This window comes from Myripristis murdjan, chromosome 3 (genome assembly GCF_902150065.1).
Source record: "Myripristis murdjan chromosome 3, fMyrMur1.1, whole genome shotgun sequence".
NCBI lineage: Eukaryota > Metazoa > Chordata > Actinopteri > Holocentriformes > Holocentridae > Myripristis > Myripristis murdjan.
Window position 1 is genome coordinate 24885430 of NC_043982.1, and position 19659 is coordinate 24905088.

The 19659-nt window shown below is 40.1% G+C and overlaps 1 protein-coding gene across 1 annotated transcript in view; it reads right to left on the bottom strand.

Annotated features, from left to right (window-relative positions):
• tln2a (talin 2a) overlaps window positions 1-19659 on the bottom strand; it is a 126937-nt gene that overhangs the window by 90677 nt on the left and 16601 nt on the right. Inside the window, exon 2 of the mRNA XM_030048435.1 lies at window positions 11375-11422. The gene's annotated coding sequence lies outside the window, so the exon portion shown is untranslated. The remainder of the gene's footprint in view (window positions 1-11374; window positions 11423-19659) is intronic.

Below are 19659 nucleotides of genomic sequence, written 5' to 3' on the forward strand. Positions count from 1 at the left end.
AGATTTGCCTGCTCATCAAAGGGTTAAGACAGTTCTAAAACCCCTGTTGTTAGGAAACCTTTTCAAAACTAATAAGATGAACTGAAAAATGCACATTTGTCAAGCTAAAGTAAAGAAGGTTTGGAATGGAAAAGTCAAGGTGATCAGATTGAAAATTAATGCCCTAACCTATTTTTTTCTTTTTTTTTTTTGTCTTTCCTTCGTGGTATATATCCATTTTGTTTATACTGACATGGATATATAGACTTGGATGGGTGACTGGGGGAGGGGGTGCCTTACTGTTTAATGAGACAATGCATTTTAGAACAGCCACGTCCAGTCAATCCTTGTACTACAGGTTTTATCTCACTCCCACACTTTGGGGCAATCCTTTTGTTTTCATTTGGATCATGGTTTGGGCATTTAAATTCACTCCAACCACTTTATTACCATTTAAGGCTGTGCCAACTCATTCAAGTTGCCATGACTACCGGGGCAGGTTGTGGTCTGACTAATATCTGTATCTAATCTGTTTTGAATCTTCTATCAATATGATAAATATAAGCTGCAGGTATGTTGTGCTAGAATCCAATATGATTATAAATGAGCATTTTAATACAATAAAATTAAAAAAAAAAAAAAAAATTATAAAATAAAATCCCCTATTTAGTGATTCCCCCAGAATTTTGTTCTTGCCAGCATGTTAAAAGCTTCCAAAAAGAGCATTTTGTTTCCAGGACACTAAAACTCTCCAATGAAACCAAGACTAACAAACTTTTTTAGGTGGGTTAGTGGCTTCTTAAGGCAATGTGAGGTTGGTTTAATTACAGGTTTTACAGTGTGACACTCCTGAAGCCAGTGAGTAAAATAACCCCCACATCACACTGGAATGATTTCTCTGGTCAGAATTGCTGTTGAGGGAGGAACCTCCATCTCATTGGATATAAAAACGACACTGACTGGCTGATTATTAGTTAAACACTAACCTGCAAAATAATTCAGCAAACTAATATGTTGGTCCAACCCTAAATAAAAACACTGACATCACTGCCTACAAACAAAAGCAGTAGGGTGAGGTACTGAGACATTACTCTGAAGGAAATAATTCTTGCAAAGGTTTATATGATATAGATGGGAAATTCTGTCAGCAACTATGACTAACAGTTAACACATTTTTCTTCCATGAAGTCAACTGTGTGCCCCACTGCTTCTGGTCATGATAAATGATGAACATAAAAGCATCACAACCGCATCACAATGGGAAGCAGCTCTGCTACAAGCACCAAAAATACACACGAGGCATCTACTGGGTGACACACACTTTCCTAGTGCAAACCTGCAATCAACTCCAAGAAGTCATTCACCCGCATGCACAGTCTCCTCCCACAACAGCAAGCTCAGAGCAAACAGATAACATATTCAATCGGCATAACTGATAACCATATTCTACAGGAATGTTGTTTCATCCTGTTTTATTGCTAAATCTCTAAGGTTAACTTGTTGAAATAATTTCATCGGTGAATCAAAGCTGCGACAGAAAAATGGTAATAGCCTACTACAATCAATTAAGTCTAATCAGTTTAATCTCAATATGTTTTAGCCACAAGATCCATACATGGATCTATGAATTATGGATGAAGTGTATGAACCTGGAGAAAAACAAACAGGAGCTCTCAAATGTTTCCCTCCGTTCTGTCTCATTGTAGAAGTCAGGCTTATTTCAGGATACATACTAGCAATAGGCCCCCAACATATTAAGGGATTCAGCTCATATTTTAACAAGTACATTATTTTGAACATAGAAGCCCAGCTGGACTTGTTGGTAAAGCTACAGCGACAGTCATGGGGTAACCAAAATTGCCAGGTTTCATGGTCTTGGCAGCATGAATGCTGTCACCAAATTTCATGGCAATGCACCAAATGGATTTTGAGATATGCCACTGTGGGAACTAACTGCTTACAGACAGACATATTGAATGATATGGGCACTAACAGCACCACACTCATAAATGCATAAATCTGTTTTCTGTCATGTAGTGACTACATGTTGATACAGAATTGACATGACAGCACCACCTCTTCTCCATGCCCCAAGCTTCTGGGACACACAGCATGGAAAATTGAGAACTGCTGAGTAAAAGCCATGTGTCTTACTCACACATACACACACAAATGCATGAGACTCACTGAGACAGAAACACGTTTTTGGTTAGGTTATAACTCACTTGTGAGCTTGGCTTGCTACACATTTGTGCCGAAGTTTCTCCAGCATTTTAAAGCGTGAAGAGAGTGGCTGGAGTGAATCATGTAGCAAGCATTTGTCTGTGTGTGTGTCTGTGTGTGTGTGTGTGTGTGTGTGTGTGTGTGTGTGTGTGGAGGGAGGGGGGTGCATCATCCCAATTAGGCACACATCATGTCCCCTCTGACATAACACAGCTATGATTTGACTCTAAAAGGAAGGAATGCCCTCACATAACAAATTGAGCCTTTGCTCTGAAATGCAGGTACTAGAAAATGAGTTAAGAAAGGTTAAAAATAAAGAAATGAAAGGGAAAATTAACCGAGAGATACTGTATATGCATCTGACAGGGAGCCATGGATAGACCCTCATTATAAAATACCCTCGATACACATCCCAGAGCCTCTGTACCATGTATATTAGATAATTCAGGGTAAGATTATTTCAGCAAAGTGTAAGACTGTGCATCTTAAAACATTCCACCTCAGGCTACAAATCCTATAACTTCAGTAAAATAACCTTCTAACCTGTCTCCACTCTCCAGTTAAGGCTGCTGGCATATTAGGAGCGTTTGTGACATGTTTACAGATGACCAAAGAACTCGCGTTGCATGGCCAAATCATACGGAAGACGGAAAATCAATAATAACTGTCATGTACCGAGGTACACAATCTCTCTGCTACGGTCAGCCTTCAACGCTTGTTGAGGAGATTGTGTTTCCTGTGGGACTCGTTTGTAGTGTTTACTCTTCTCTGTCCAATGAACATTCAGCCCTGGTCGTTTTCTCAATATCAGAAATCTAGTACATTATGAGGTTTTACAAGATTTCCTTATTTGGATGCTTGTATTTAAGTCTGTATGGGTGAAAAGTAACTGCAATAAACTTTTTTTAATTTGGATGAGTGATAAGATTGTCTTACTGCAATCTTTAGCAGTGAGGACAGTTGTCAGTTACCAAGGTCAGCACTACATGAATGGATCGCTGTTGCTGCAGGCATAATGATAACAACATAATAGTAGATTAAAAAGGCTTTAAAAATATTAAACCTTAATCAGGAAATAGGAAAGTACTACGGTTAAACTGATATGTCAGTTTGGTGATTTTGGCCACTTATTAAAAATTGGGTATCAGCCAGTCAGTTATCCACCTCAGTCAAATGATTTGATGCAGTTTGCATAATTAGCAGTTGTGGTAGTAATTTATTAGACTAATTAATAATGAATTTAATTTCATTATCACATAAGTATCACAAGCAAGACTGCACACTAAACACAAACTAAACACTACAACACGAAACACTAAACACCGCTAAGCTGACAGGTAAAACACAAATCCATTATGATCACTCCACAATTTAATCACACTGGGAACAAATGATCATATGAACCTCTCATGTCCAGGAAGTATCCTATTTCTGAAATACGATCTGTGTTGGATCAGTAGTCTGTGGTGGGAGATCTGTAGTATTACATATGAATTATATAATTGATTATACTAGTTGTCTGTACCAAGCCATTCACTAAAAGGATTCTAATGCCAGATTGTGATCAAATTCCACATAATATGTGTGAATATGTTGCTCTTATCTTTTTGGAGAGCTTTATTGTCTCATGATGTTCCAAATACTATTTCAGTTTTTTCCACATTGCCAACAATAACACATATTTGTAGCTTTAGGAATTTCTGGCATGGAAATTGTCAAATTTATTAAATAGAGGCCCAAGAGATCTGTAACCCAAGCCTTCAATTCAAAAATAGCAGGTAGCCTTTAAAAGCCCATATTAATCGAAATTATAATATACTGCTAGACTTATGGCTTCTTAGTGCGTGCATGTGTGTGTGTGTGTGTGTGTGTGTGTGTGTGTGTTGTACAATTGGCTACAGTACATGTGTTGCTCTGTAATACAGCAGGTTGAGTCAGTTTTTGTATTTTACTCCTGCTTATATTCTTATATTTATATTGCTTATATTGCCTATACTCTCATGCATATATGCATATATTCTTATATTTTGCCTTTTAATGTGAAGTGCATTGATCTTAACTGCAATGAAATTTGCTATATACATAAAACTGCCTTTGCCACTACATTCATAAAAACGTAAGGAATTTGGAGGGGGGAGGGGTGATCTAAAGGGAAAGCCCATGATAAATTATATGATTTGAATGCCATACACAGGTAAAAAGGTCAATGTGTTTCTGGGCACCAAGACCTGTTCCAATTGGCAGTGAATCATTACGGATTACACAACACTTCCAGTGGCAGCGCTGCTCTGCTTGGAAAACAGGTGATTCACTGATACAGTGCCAGCCAGCTGCTGCGGTGATGGCCTCACTCACCCTACCAGAAGGCATGAGTATTTCTCACCAGGAAAATGGCTGTCAGTGGGAGGATAGCAGTAATAGCATGAAAGAGTGGGTGTAAGATTTTATGGTCAAGAGCTGGCCAGTCCCAAGGCTTAGTAAGATGCAGTGAATCCTAATAAAAACAAGCCAGAGGGGGTAGGTTGAACACGCGGAATAATTATTCAGATCAGACCACATGCCCATTTCCACTGCTTTGAGGAAGTTCATATTCCAATCAATCAATCAATCAATCAATCAAGTCTGTCAGTTAGTCAGTGTAATTTCAAACAAGGACCTGGTAAAGCAGAACTCAACAATAATTCCATTTAAATTCCATCCTTAATCCCAGTCCCCCAGCTGCACACTTGAGTCTAATTCGACTCAAACTGTGACTGGATATTTAAAAAAAAAAAAAAAAAAAAAAAAATCTACAAAGGATTCAAAATTATTAAAAAAGTGCTGGTTAAAGTGTAACTGTCAAATCCCAGTGTCCTAAGTTGATATTTGCGTCTTGGCTGAAATCCTTCTTCCCAAGCTGTCTTGAAGAGAACAGCCTCGTGTAGCTGGGTGATTGATTGTGCATGTGTTGTCAATTAACAGGTATTCACTTTCCCATCTGTTTAAACTGGCTCTGCTCAGTCAGCAAGTGAACTTCTGGGATCTTTATCTGTCTTCTGAACTCTTGTTTTAGAATTGCACTTAGGCTGCTAGATATTATGACAAGTGTGTTTGCCTTTGATGGGTTAACTGTCATACTGACCAGTAACTTTTGGAGATTTTGCCTGTTTACCTGATCTTTGCCTGTTTTCAACCTTGTCAATGTAAACTCTCTGCAACCATGAGCCAATCAATATCAATCAAACATGAAAGCCAAACAACGAGTCCTTGTCAAACCTGCTCACTGCCTGGCTGTTTTGCTGCTGTACTAAAAATGGTAGACTGTAAATTTATGGAAACTTTTCCTCCTTTTTTCAACGTTTTTCAACAGTTTCCCAAGGTGGTGACACACAACAGAGTGAGGGAACCAAAAAGACAAGGAGTGGAAGATAAAAAAAAAAAAAAAAAGATCCACTGATGAGTGTGTGAGCAAGTTTTAAATCAGAACTCAAACAGCCTCATTTCATTATTGATTTTTAGTGCAGACTAGCCTACTTTGCCACAGCAGGAGAGAGTAAGATCTAAGGGTCTGCTGTCAAATAATACTCCTGCTGGCACAACAACACTGTTGTGCTTAAGACTCCTATACTCAACTTTATAAAATTTTTAAGATGGCACATTTTACCTTCAACATGTGAGACCACTTTCTTAGATGCAAAAGCAGAAAAAAATAACAGTGCCAACAAGGTTTTCTGTGCTCCCCTCTAAAGAACTACAAACTTGTCAGATATGGTCTGCACTGCTGAGCCAAGAGTGTGACATCACTCCCTTATTCATGGCACAGTATAGCTCGTCTGGGAAACACTTAGCAGGCTAACCAAATCCTGTATGTTCCCAAAACAAACTGTCAGCTGAAACTTTTAAGTAATAGACCCACAACACCACACATATCCAACACATGTACTTTTATAATTGGGGGAAACACTGAGCTAGTAAATGACACCACCTTATTGACTAAATATTTCCACAACATCTACTCTGAGTCAAACTTGACAGCTGCCTTGAACATGTCATTAGTGTCACCCCAGTGACTGAAGGTTGCATCAACTCTGATTACAAATGTTCGAAGCACTAGTGCAACAGATGACCTTGTTCATACCCGACATTAAAATGAAAATGCAGATATACGTTCTGTCTCCATCAGGTTTCAAGCCATATTTCAGAAGAGTGAGTGCACCTAAGAAAACTTACATATCACAATTTGTTACACCACTTGTAAAGAGAAAATTTTTCCAAGGGCACATTTACCTATTTTAAAATAATAAATGACCCAGGAGCCTCATTTGGTTCCTTTGGAGGTGCAGCTTGTAACTGAAGGAGATGCAAGGTATAAATTATCTATAATGGTTCAGGCTACACAATACTTTAAATCGCCCATAAATCGAAATGATCTGTTCCACCCATTTTAATCCTCTTGCAGCCCATTTCAGTTTGGTTCTGGGTTCTGTCCCAGTCTACTGAGCATTACAGTCAATCCTGAGAGGAGGCTGCTGGCAAAAGTCCAGGAGAATACACACAGGCTCTTGAACCTCTCCACATCTCACTGCTCTCCTTTCTCAGATTGGTCAAGCCTGAAATGGACCTCTTTAGCTATCCTCAATTCAGCCTGGCATGTTTCTCTCACTGGAGGGAGAAAAAAAAAAACCTGGACAAGCTGTTTAGTTGTGCTTAAAATGCTTGTACACTAGGTGGGAAGGAACACAGCTTACAGTAAAACAACAGCACCCAGAAACATATCTATTTAATTTAGTAGGAACAACACTGTGAGGTTTCATCATATAAAGTTAAGATATAGCACAATTAACGCATTTATATGGTAAAACTGTCATAATTATGGTTAAATAGAGGTGCTTGTGCTAGTTCCAATAATACATTTCTTTCCTCATGGCTAGAGAAATGAACCTGAATGTATTATTGTGATATTAAAACAGAAACAGATTGGCATGGAACGAGTACATTGCAAAATTAGGTTTGGTGGCTGTTCAATCAATAGAGACCCTAGTCTAAAGCAAAGTTAAGTACTTCATTACATCTAACTATAATTGGAATCAAAATTGTATGTAATTTCCTTAAGTGTCACTGCTTCCTGAAGCCTCGAAAGCTAAAGGGAAAAAAAAAACACAATTAAAAAAAAATATATATATTTATCCTGGATGCATAATCCTCTAAGCAAGGACTGTTGAGGGTCTTACACAGCCAGACTTGGCAGCCCTCCACGGCACATCTTTGATTATTCATCTAAGAACACAGGCAAAACCAAACAGGAAAGATGACTGACTTGTGTGGCACTCATCCATGGCCAGTCACTCCACACCAATTTGTTGTTTTCTTTTTCCTTTCTTTTTTTTCTTTATTAAACTGTTTTAGGTGTTATGAACGATGAAGTATTCTTATCTAATTTCCTTTCACTTACAATGATCCAGGGTCATTGAAAATATAAACTACTCGAAAAAAGAGTACTGGGCAAAGGCAAGCAAAATATTTTTTTAAACAAACAATTTTTACTGGCCCAGTGTTATAAGACATACATTCATAACAACACGGCACGCAGTGGTGCTGACAATATATGAAGATTTACTTTTCTACGAAAGACAGTGTTTTCTCTAGCTTATCTAGAACCTCAATCTATGCTTGATTGATCAACTCTGAGCAGCCTCAAGTGCCCCCCTGTGAGCAAATGCAACATGGGATAGTGGACTGCAGCCAGGATGATGCTGGTTGAGCATAACTAAGACAAATATATACAGTGGGTGAGGGTGGGGCCCATGTCAATACACAATATGTACAGTACCACATCACACTGAGTTTTTAGGGGAAATAAAATAACTGCTCCATCCCCCCTTCCAGTTGATCTTGAACAACTGCCAAGATCTAAGTGGCCTTTGGTGTTATGGAGATGAAAAGCATGGGCAGACTGCAGTTCACATTTGTGCTGTTGTAGTTCAGCAGAAACCTTTCCAATTATTTCTTGTTTTACTATAGAGGACAGCAAATACTGTATCCCCCCACAGGTTTAACTACAAGGCCATAGGGAAACTTTACTGTAACAATATACTGAAATATGAAAATTACATTGGTGTCACTGGGCAAAGCATGACACCAACACTGTCAGACTTAGGCTGAGGGTGTGTTTCTTACTTTAGTCACCCACACTTTGGGCTCTGTCCTGTGTCTTTCCAACCAATGCAGTTGTCATTTTTCTGGCCAGCAAATGCACTTGTGCCCATCTTTGCGCCCATGAGTGTATTGGTCTTAAAATGAGGTCTGGTCGGGCTCATTGTTGGCATATCGCTATCATGAGGCAGTTGAAAGTGACTGTGTGATTGACATCAAAAAACAGGTCTGAAGTCACTAATGCACTTTTCGCTGTTATTTTAAGGGCGCATTATCAAGAGAGTAATGCTCACCTACATAGGCACTTTCTTGTTACGCTCATAGTTGGCACACTTTAATGCATGTTATGCCAAAAACACACCCATGATTAATTGAGAGACTAAGTACAATCCTTTTGAACCATGCGCCTGGCACAATAACCCTTTTTTCTGCCATTAAAATAGCAAAAGTGGACTTGAACAAATCCTAAATACACTTGATTTTTAAAATATTGCCCTTTAAGTTGAATGAAAATGTATACTTGGATACAGAAAGTTATGGACAGCACTACTCATATTTTCTGCACTAAATTGTCCCTTGCGGACCACCAGAAACACTGTTATACACCTTCCAAACCAAGGGGGAAAGCACTTCTAGTTGACACAAAGACGGACAAATCAGAGGATCATCTGCACATGAGAACCACTGATCACTATGTAACACACTGTCCCTCTGCATTTTATCCTAAGGCACAATACACATCTCATTTAACTCAGCTGTAGCAGTTTACTGAAGCATGGCATGTGACATGGCTGCCATCGAGATCTCTCAGGAAAACATTAGAATGCATTAATCAGTGAAAAGCTCCAACACCCAGACAACCGTAACCTTATTTGTGGAATGGAGCACAGTTACACTGAGTGGCTGGGCACCAGATGCTGCCAGTTAATTGCCCTGTGGAAGCAGAGTGCTGAGTCAGTGTGAAAATATGTACTGTGCATTGTCATGGTAAGATGCGGGTGTGTACGCAGGCACACATGTTTGCTTTTGAGAAGCCACTGCACTGACTTCTATTAATTCTGTAGTTGTAATTCTAAGTCTAAGTTAAACAGTTTACCATGTGAGTCGTATCAAGAGATTTCACAGTGATCACACTACACCTGGCAAGTGGCTTTAAAACTTGTGTGCCTCTCTTACATACACACACAAACACATCCAGAGTCTCTTTAGTTCCACATACAGACACAGACACACACAGACACACAGACACACACACACACAGACACACAGACACACACACACACACACACACAGGGTTAGCCTTGCAAGGTAAACACATGTGAAGAGGAAGTGGATGGTTCAATTACAGCAGCTCCCAGGACTGACAGGCCGCATCACACATTGGAGTGAGTGAGTTATTCTGCAGATACACACTTTGCCGCACTCAGCACCAACACAGCATGGCTGGCAGCCCGCTGGTGTGTATGTGTGAGAAAGAGTGAGAGAATTTGAGCAAGTGAGAAAAAGAGAGAACAGAAAGCATTAAGCAATCTCCCCAAAAAAGAATACAGCAAAACTAGGAGTGAGAGAGAGAGCGAGAGAACGAGAGAGCGAGAGAGAGAGAGAGAGATGTGATCACAATGAACTGATGCTGAAGTAGCTGCTGCAATTCTGAGCAGCTCAGGAAAGCGAAAGAGTGAAAGAGCCCCCAGGACAAGAACTACCATGAACGCTGCTGCTTCCCTGCTGCTCTCTCAAGCCTTAACTCTTACATACTCTTCCACACATAAGCACTGAAAATGTAAAACATGTCACACCAAAGCAGGGCCCCCACCTGCAACTGTGTGAGCACTGATAACGTCCAAGCTTCAACTTCCACAGACATTAGTGTCCGTCTTCACAAGTTCACAAGTATAAAACAAACAAGCAATTATGCAGTTGATGGACAATTGAGTGAGGGCCATGCAGGTGGGCAATGAGGGGTTCAGCAAGAACAGGGATTGGCGTATAAAAGAAAAAATGTGGATGATATAATTGTTTGCACGTCAAGAAAACAATATGAAATATGACTTTTGCACTTTGGGTCACAGTAGTGGGCAAAACTGTCCCTGCGTTGCTGCAAGGATCGGAACCTGTTCCATTTTAGGATTGGTTTCAAGTTAACACAACACACATATTTGTTTTAAGGAGAAATCTAGCCCAAAATACAGTAACACTGTTTAAAAACAAAGACTGGCGATTCCTCAATTGATTTAGGGTGCCATTATGCTGTCTGATATTATACCTTTGTTATTCTGCAACTTCCTAGCCAAAGGTGAATGCAGTTACGTGACAGAGATATTCTCAGCACAGTTACTGTGGTGTTTAAGAAAGAATAATTCTGCAATATAGCCTAAAATTTTCAGATTTCTTTGAAGAGTCATTGATTTGCAGCAATGTTAAAAACACACAGGGAGAAATCCAGCATACAGGACAAAAAGCACTCTTCTTCTTTCCATTAAACTCCACTGTCGCTGCAGCTGCCCTCTGTGTGAGTCACCTTGGCAAGTTCATTAACAGGAAAACGGAATTACACCGTAAAACAACAAAACAACGCCATGAACACAATCTAAATTTCCAAGCCCTGTTATTAAACAGTGTTGGAGTGTTTTAGGCTGGATTTTTCCTTTAATTCCCAAGCTGAGCAAATCCTCTTACTAAACCTCTGTCTGCCCTGATGTCATCATGCGCTTGTTTTCCAGGTCTTCACTTCCTGGTGTCTTTCTAAACATGTCAGATTGACAGAAACCTTCAAAAGTGTTGGCACTTATTAGAATACAACAATATGCAGTATTGATGGCATGGTCCTTTTCAAATTTCAATATGGGATGGTGAAGGATTCATATTTGATAAAATGCTTTTGATCACGTATTTGCCACAGAGCACTGCCTATGTACCATGACTGGAGTGAAACTAAATTAAATAAACGATCAGTCACCAGCTTGTCCAGCTGCAGTGTAAACACAAGGCTTGGGATATATTTCATCACTGTGTGCTGTAATATTATTACAGAGCTTCTTACCTTATTGCCAAGGGAAATGCAGCCTAGGATGTCTGCTGATCTTCACAGCTGAAAAGACAGAAGTGGACATCAATGAGAAATTCCTACAAGATGTACACAGGTCTACATGCATAGATGGTTAAGATTTTTTCCTCCAAGTCCAACAAATGCATTCCAGGTCTATGTCGGCAGCTCTGGTAAACTGGAGTGTCATTATTCCATAGAGATCTTATTCTGGTGCAAAATGCTTGGCACTTTATTTTTAGCAGCAGATATTTGTAGTAGGCTATGCCATATGTCACACAGTTCATGGGGAGCGCTTGAGAATTGAGATACACTCTAGGCAAAACATAACTGCAATACACAAAATAATTAGAAGCTTACTGTCAAGAGTCGGTAACTATTACAGCTGGTTAAGGGGATGAATGCAAATTAGATCTACTCGTCCACACAAAAAACATGTTCATCAAACACTGCAATGACTAAGACGGCAGTTTCACGTTAGTATGCAGCTGCATTACGTTCAGAATATCTGCAACAGCACTGAGATCCCTAGATACAAACTGCCTTCTGAACAAATACAGTCTTTCAGGCCAAGTGGAATGTCAGGACAAATAAATAATGAAATAGTGAAAAATATCGACTGCCAAATAATTAATTCAATATATAAAGAGAGAGTGAAATATTTCAATTTTAAGTTCATAAATTTACTGTTTTATTTATAACATTTAATTACTTATCTGTTTATATTTTAATAAGTTCAGTGTCTCAAGATGTGAAGTTTGCGACGGAATAGATATCTGTTTTCATCACACTCAGTGGAAGCATTCTGGTCTTTGATTGGTGGTTGAACTTGAATCCATAATTCATGCCTAGTTCAAAACAGCATTGTTCAGGGCCAATGTTTACTCTGATGATGACACTGCATGATATAGAGGGAGATACGATCACACTGACAGACAAAACGGAAGCAACTGGTCATTCCTCTAATTTTATAGGGCAAGTTGAACACTTCTGTAGGTATGGCACAGTCTTCAGTTTCTCATGTCTTGTGTTTTGGTACTGCTGCTGCTGTTAAGTTTCCAAATTTTCTGAAACAGGAAAAAAAATAATACAAGGCCAACTGGAATATTTCAGAATAGGCAGTATAGTTATTACACACATGCAGGGTCTAAGGTATTGTGCCTGCAGCCAGAGTTAATGACACAGGCTGCAGCCACACCACTGACAGGCCGGTGAGTGATGGGGAACAACTGAGAGAGACTCTCAAGGTAGAACATCTCAGCAGGGAAAAGCAGCAACTTGCAGGCTCTCACCTACATACATGTCCTGTATCTCCCTAGAGAGAACTGACAGACAATACAGTTATACCTATACTCACACAAACACACTCAACTAGCTTGTGATATACATATATGATACAGTCTTACAAAATAAATATGCAAGATATGATTCACCTTCTTTCCCCACGGGGAAACAGGTTCAATCTTAGATCTTTTGCGCAAGACCCCAAAGAATTCCAAACAATGTAATGTTAGAGGGAAACAGCAAATCAAAACAGCTGCATTCTGATGAAAGCAAGCCGTTAACTTATCTCTGTCCTGTATCTGATTACCTGCTTACTCATCAGGCTGTCGCCTGCATAGCTCAGCTTTAGCCCCGGCGGCTAGCAGCAACAACCTGTCCCTTGAGCGCCATTGACTCACTGACATTGGCAGGGAAGAGGGAAAGGTGTTGGATTTCTGCCGGCAGGTAAATGATCGACTCATTTTGGAAATTCCACTGAGGAGGTCAAAAAGATGAGGTCCTATCAATTCATGTCCACCCAGAACAATGATGGCGAAACAAAGAAAGAGAATATGACACAATGTCCCCGTTTCCAGTCAAACGCTACAGGCCTTGTATCTTGTGTAGTGAAGTATTGCATAGCATATGGGCAAAGCTGTTGAGTGAATTTAACCTTACTAACAGTTGCAACCATTGTTGCAATTGATGGCAAGTCCTTAAGTAATGTTTTTTTCGGTTTATTTTTATTGATGCCACTTTAGGAGAGCTTGATATCTAGCTGTTAACTCATAATATAATGTCATGAGAGGCAATATCACATTTTGTAGCTAAAAGAAACCACAACACAGATGACCATCTCACGTTGCCCAGAAATGGTCAGATTAAAAGACTTCCATCAGCCTAATTGCTTAAAGTGCACTGTGTTAGACTCCATGATTATAAGTGCTCACCTATGCTGCCAAATCATGAGGACCAATTTTATATTAAGCTACTCTGAACACGGAGGGGGAAGGAGGAAATATATTCCCTCAGACCAAACAAATACACTTCAGCAAAGTAATCTGTGAAAAAGGCTGAAAATAACGTAATAATGGAGAAATGCCTTGGCTTTGCCTCCAGTAAAATAAATTTGAGCTCTGAAATTAAACAAAGCATGCTCGAGAGGAGAGAATCCTTATCTCCAGCAACATAAAAGAGACATCTGCATTCTTGTGGTTCTATACTCTGAGCCTGAGGGAAATTGCTTTGAGCAAAATTCAACAATCTCAGTTTAGGGAAACATTACCAAGAGATGTAAAGCATCTCGGTCTGTAGTAATTACCTAGGAGTGAAAAACTGTACCACTTAACTGCCAAGTTAACTCTCAGTATATTAGGTTAGATTTAAATCGGTATTAATTCTGTGATTATGAAATCAAATACAATTCAAAAAGAAGGGAAATGGGGCACTGGGATTTAGGCCCAATATGCATTAGGCACAAAGTTACTACACAGCTACAGGGTGACTCATTGTTCTTTGAATAGAATGAATTCCTTCCTTTTTCCCCTGGCAGTTATGCTAGGTTGGGAAAGTCATCTAGCTCCCTGGGGTTTTCAGAGGTGGGGCGCGGGGGTACGTCGCTGCTGGCATTCTCAGGGAGCACAATATGCCACTTGAAACTCCATTGTCCCATCCATCAAGTTTGTTCTATTAATCTCACACTGCAAAGGTGAACAGAGTGGGGACCGCTCAGACAATATGGTGCCAGGGAAACACCTTGCTCCAGATCCAACAATGAAGTTTTAATAAAGTTGCCCGCTATGACTTCTCACATCCCCAGCCCTGTTCACATTCAACACAGCTGGATTATAAAATGATATGAAAGAAACAGCAGCGTGCAGTTATGTCAAAGTAGCAACTGGGTTTAGGATTTCTCTTAAACTTTTATCATCTTAGGGAAAAGTCTGCTGAGCATGTAGGCATGCCCTTTTTCAGCAGCACTCCTTGCTTCATTTACATGCATGGGAGTTTCCCACTAAAATTTATTTTGTTGCTGTTGAGCAACTCAACTAAAACAAAAAGGAATTGGGAAGCCTTGCTAAAGGGCACCTCAAAGCTCAATGGTACTTGTTGAGGGAGGATAGAGCCTTCATCATTCCCTCTAACACCATTTCCTTTCTGATTCAGTTCCCATCCTAAGCCAGTTCAGGGATTCAGACAGATGATCTTTTGAACACAAACATCTCTTTCTCTAAATGTTAAAGACAATATGGGTCCTATTTTGACCCCTCATCAGCAGTCATGATCGTACCTATCCGTTACAAATATCCATTGCATAGGCATGTAAAGAACAGCTTTGGTAGCTTAGGTGTCGATGCTAACTAAGCCCATTCACTCATACTAAATGTTCAAAAAATGTGAAAAAATTCTCTGTGAAACTTGAAATTTGCTATGCATAATTCCATCTTGTCAATACTTTGCCGGCTGATCAATATGTTCACTAAAATTACTGTTTTTCTTGAAATTTTCACATTGATACCAAATGTCTCTCATTCAAAGCTCACAGGGGATTTAGGTAAACTTAACTCCTGAGTGCTCTGGTGAGATCTAAGCAGCCTAAGCAGAGCTAGTCACTTAGTTTATATACCAGGAGAAATAGCTTCCTCTGTTTCTAGTTCACGTGTGACAAATGTATTCCCTCGTTCCGTTACACAACTTTTAGCCAATCAGTGACATCCACTGCACTTGGGTTCTGTCCTCCAAGTTGTCAGACCACTGTCAACAAAGCAGAAGAGAGCTGCTGAGAAGCCAGCTATGAGGTCACAGGGTGGAATTACCTCTGCATAGCAACTTTTTGTTGTCAGGTTTGTTGAGTTTCACAGAGTAGTTTCTAACATTTTGGATTATGAATGTGAGTGGATTTGGATTTAGCCTTGACCTCTGAACTAACAAAGTATATTCTGTACTAGGGGCATGCAATATGATGTTATTAAATCATGAGCAATTAAAATGCTCCCATGTTCTGCCTTTACTGAGAGATGGGAAGTAATGTGTCGCTGTATTACTGCACTTTACTCAGCTGTCCTGATACTGCTCACACACACATTCAAGGTTATTCCCTCAGTCAAACCTCAAATCACGCTATTCACTAGTCTGTTTTGCACCTTCTCCATCAGGCACACCAATAAACCAATAATGGCAAACAGTTGGCACAGCCTTGGATTTCTGTCTTCTTCAGTGAGTGAAACAAAAAAACAAATAAAATACAGTGTGAGGCTGCAGTTTCTTAAATAGGGAAAATAATTTCTTGAATTGTTCAGTAACTTGCAAAATATCAACATGAAAAAGAATCATGATAATATTGTGTATTATGATCCTGCCTGAAAAAAACTATGGCATGATGTTTTCGTGTGATCACCCACCACTACTGTGTACACACTTATGCAACATATATTTGTGATAGACAGGGACGCCCCGATGGCTCACGTGGTAAAATATGTACCATTACCTTACTGAAGAGACTTGGCTTTTATTCCCAACCAAGCCCTTTGGTGCATGTCATCTCCTCTCTCTCCCCCTGCCTAGCCATTGCCACTATCAAATACTGCAGAGATGCCAAAAAAAAATATTTGTGGATGGACAGATATAATTACGACTGTTGGCAAGATGTTCCCGTATGAGCCTATAAGAACCTACTGCCCCTGAGCTGGACATCCATAAATCCAATCACAAACTTCATACTCACTGTGAAGTATCACTTCAACTGAACTATGGTTATTTAAATGATGTGCTGAGTAGACTGAAATTTTGCATTTCAGCCTAAACCTAAGAACTTTATATATACACAGGTGCAACATTCCTGTCTAAAATGCATTTAACATTCTCTGGACTCTATTCAAAATGTGGCTCAAGTCACATGTTCCATAATTGAAGAATGCATTAGTACTACAATAGACTTGGTGCAGTTGTTCTGCAGGACATAATTATCCCTCCAAGTACATCCTTAGAGTATTACACTGTAGCATCAAGGACAAACCAATCATTTCATTCCCTCAGAATCAGCAAACCTCTCCTTCATCGGCTTCAGAGAAGTGAATCGATGAAACCTAACACTGCAGCCTAAGCATCCCTAAAACGGAGAGCCACAGTGACCCTCTCTGTTTCATTAACAGCTCTTCAAAACCTCAGAAAAGAACACAAAAATAACCAGAGTCAGCCACTGCTCACAGATTCCAGGAAACAGGGTGAAATGTGAGGAGGAACGACTACTGCAAAACCAAACTTGAAATGATGCTTAAGCTTTCTACTCTTTCACAGCAGGGGATTAAAGGTTCTAAATCATGGCAAACATCAGAGCTCAGTCTTGCAGGATGAACTGACTGAAGCCCACTAATTGTCTGGTGTCTTCCGCCTCTCTCTCATGGATAAGCAGCGGACCCAGATATGCAATTAGCTAAATGGGTGTATGGGATATGGGCTTAATAAATGCAGGGGGGAGCTCTGTGTGTGGTTGTGGACTCATTATGAACCCCACTTTCATTGGGAGCCACCTGTTTCAAACTGCACTCATCATATCGAGCTCATTAGCCTCTAGAAAATCAGCCCTGTAAAAATACAGATAGGAACGAGACTGTGCTGCTAATTCTCACATCCACGCAGCACTGCTAATTCGAAGGATTAGAGACCCTGAAGCATGATTTCTTGAGGTATTAACTGCTAACTAAATTTTGTTTGACACAAAAGACAATTGGGGAGTAAAAATCAAAAGCAGGTGAACATCATTGGCTGTTTCATAGCATCTCACCTCATTACAGCTGTGTAATTATATTGATTTGATAGCTGATGCTGCTATATATTTTTCTAACTAGTGAGTTAGGCAAATCAGAAGTGAAACTGGGCGTGCCTTCACCCTTTGATAATGTGATCTTTCAGTGAAAACACTAGCCTAATTTTCACTTATGTCACAGATATCCAGGAGAAGAAAGTTTGCAACATAACTTCTGCTAACAGGATCCAGCAGCAACACCTCCCTCTCTTTGGACACAAGCCGTCTGCTTTTGCTGTATTTATGAGTGTAGGTGTAACAGCACAGCAACGGAGACAAATGACAAAACAATCTTTCAGAAAATCAAGAACCACGAAATTCTTCCTCACACAAAATCAAAGCTTCAGTAAAACATTTCTGATTCTGATTTTCAATCAACTGGAAAACATATTAACAAGAAACGACTACAAAACTCCCTTTTAAAATCACTTGACAATGAAATAGCAAACTAAGAAAGCCGAAGGCCTGTTAATCAATACCTAGTGACAGTTACCACAAAAGGAAATGTGAAATCTTTTATCGCTTTTCACCGTCATCTGATAACATGATTGATGATAGTGCTCACAAAGCCTCAAGACAGAAATCTATTTTATCCTGAGCGCTGCGGACAGCTGAGCAGGGGATATGCCATTCCCATCAATTTCATTCATCAACAGACAAAAACAAGGTCGTGTTTCTCATTAAAACAGCAACAGAACACATTGTGCCCACGTGAAGCAGCTCAGGCCTTCACTCCTCAGTGTGCTCAATCAGATGAACAATGTTGCGGTTCTCAAATCAGTTTAGCTGATAAATCCAGAATAGTGCATGCACACCAGGCTAGGGGATGTACACATACACAAATATACAAACAATCATATACAATGATTGTTTCCCTGAAAGCTAACCCCGCCCTGCCTGGTGGCACTTCTTCAAATAAATTAACACACCCACAGTGACCAAGGGCAGTTTGCATAGCTCCCACATAAATCAAGGCCTAATGTTTCTCAAAAGTACAGAGTGGGATCCAAAATAGCTGTTCTTAGAGTTTAAAAAGCCGGAGGCTTGTCGCAAAACTAAATATACTCCATTTGGGAGCCTTGCTGAAAAAAAACACACAACAAATACAAAAACTAAAAACCCTTGAGCCTGATATATTAAGTTACTTTCATCTAATCTCTTTCTCTTCATGGTGGGCTCCTCTTTCAGTGCCTTTTTTTGAGAGCTCAGGACATCTGCAGAGCAGCTGTTGCTTTGCCTCACATGAACATGCACACACGCGCGCACACACACACACACACACCTACACAGAGTTGTTACATGGCCACCCCACCAGAGGTGATGGGGTCAGGAGCCTTGTGTCCAGACACACTATTTAATCTTGACTCAGTATGGACAATCTGTGGAAAGCAAACACCACACAGGCACATGCACACACAGAAATAGGCACGGGCATACACAAAGACAGGCTTACATGAGTGCACGTACAGACACACACACACACACACACCAGACAGAGCCCCTCTCGTCTCTCTTCTATACAAGGCAGCCATTCGACCCTCTCTTGGGAGGGGAGAAATTCTCAATGATTAGTCCTGCAGCCCCAGCAAGGAAGGGAGGGGCACGACTACTAATTCAATTACACAGACCCCCATCTTTGTTCCAGCCCCTTTCCCAGTGCCATGAGTGGAATCAAACACATCCGTCCAAGTGGGAGCCAGCAGCAGAAAGGCAGCGATGTGCTCACAACAGCAGTTTACATTTGGTTTCTTGTCCTCTATGTGCAGTCACATGTATGAAATAGAGATTACGCGCATAAGTGTCTCTTTCCCACCCTGTCCTACTGGAACATGTGTGTTTGTGCATGAGTTTGTTTCAGACATGTGGGTTTTGTGTGTGTTTGCCAGTGCTCTTTGACAGAGTGATGTTGACTGAGCTGAGACAAGCTGGAGTGGCTGACTTTTATTCTGCTGTTAAGCTCTCTGACAGGTATACAAGGTGGAAAAAACTCCAGTGTGCCAAATCTATAGTCGTTAGAGCAGATCATCAAGGATTAAAGCAAAGGCCTGGAAAGAGCCACTGTTTCAAGAGGAACTCCTCAATTTAGGGATTCATATAGAATTCACAAGCAAAATGCTTTTTTATATCCATTTTTGGGGGGGATACGGAGGCTTTTTCATTTTGAGATAGTTAGGATTATACAGTTAGTTGCGGTACAGTTAATTCAGTATGATTA